This window comes from Myzus persicae, unplaced genomic scaffold (assembly GCF_001856785.1).
Source record: "Myzus persicae strain clone G006 unplaced genomic scaffold, MPER_G0061.0, whole genome shotgun sequence".
Taxonomy (NCBI): Eukaryota; Metazoa; Arthropoda; class Insecta; order Hemiptera; family Aphididae; genus Myzus; species Myzus persicae.
This window is the reverse complement of record NW_019103727.1, coordinates 1-1,169: the sequence shown is the minus strand read 5'-3', so window position 1 is coordinate 1,169 and position 1,169 is coordinate 1. Positions and strand designations below refer to the sequence as shown.

Here is a 1,169-nt window from a genome sequence, read left to right as displayed (position 1 = left end):
TATATATATATATATATATTTATTATGTCTAGGAATATTATTATTTGTTTATGAATTAATGAATTTACATGCACATTGCATAGTCCAATACTTTTTTGTATTTGTACTGAACCATTTGATCGTTTAGTGCATATATTAATGTTGTGCTTTCTAGGCGTTGCCTCACTTAATATTCATATTAGTGGTGGCGGCAAGAGTATCAAACAAGTCTCTCAAAATTTAATACTTTAAGAATCATAATATTTATAAGTACAATATCCAATTTCCTGCACATAGTATAGTCAAATACATATGTATTTGTACTAAGTATTTTGATCGTTTAGTGCATATATAAATTTTGTGCTTTCTAGGCGTTGCCTCACTTAATTTTCATATTAGTGGTGGCGGCAAGAGTATCAAACATTCATTAATTAAAAAATTTATTTGTTACTTGAATTAACTTAATAAACGGATTATACAAATGTAATTTAAACTTATTTTAGGCCATTTGGTACAAGAAGTACCTGAATTTCCATTAGTTGTGTCTGACAAGATCCAAGAATACACTAAAACCAAGCAAGCTACAATCTTCTTACACCGTATCAAAGCATGGAAAGATATCCAAAAGGTTAAATCATAAAGTTATTTTTTAATATTTTTACATAGTTTATTAAACTGGTTTTAATTGTCTTATACTTTTAGGTTATCAAGTCTCGCCGTTTACGTGCAGGTAAAGGAAAAATGCGTAATCGTCGTCATGTTCAGCGTAGAGGTCCATTAATTGTTTACAGTAAAGATCAAGTAAGTTATCAATTACTTTAATTTCTTTTCTTTTTTTTTTTAAGTAATTCATGCACATTATATTATAAAGTGTTCTAATTTTAGTTATTATAATACTGAACTATTATAGTGCTATAAAAATTGGTCTGATCTTTCCTAGTCGGCTTTTGCTTGTATTGGGGACAAACTTTCCAAACAATTTATAATTTTCTTTAAGATACTAATAAATTCCATGGCATTATGCTGAAGAAATAGTTATAAAACAAAGTCAGTTCTCATGCACATAATAATGTCCAACATTCATGTTTATAACAGAAATGTTACCGTAAGTGTGCTAGATTAATTATTTTATTTCAAGGCGTACCCTGGAAATTTATTAATACTAATTCTTTTGGGTTCCATTGAAGTTG

The 1,169-nt window shown here is 28.1% G+C and overlaps 1 long non-coding RNA gene across 1 annotated transcript; it reads left to right on the top strand.

Moving 5' to 3' along the window:
- The first annotated feature begins 6 nt into the window (after positions 1 to 6).
- Positions 7 to 785, top strand: LOC111035144. The gene is made up of 2 exons (XR_002604620.1): positions 7 to 607; positions 682 to 785. It is a non-coding gene; the product is annotated as an uncharacterized LOC111035144 (long non-coding RNA).
- The last annotated feature ends 384 nt before the right edge of the window (positions 786 to 1,169 follow it).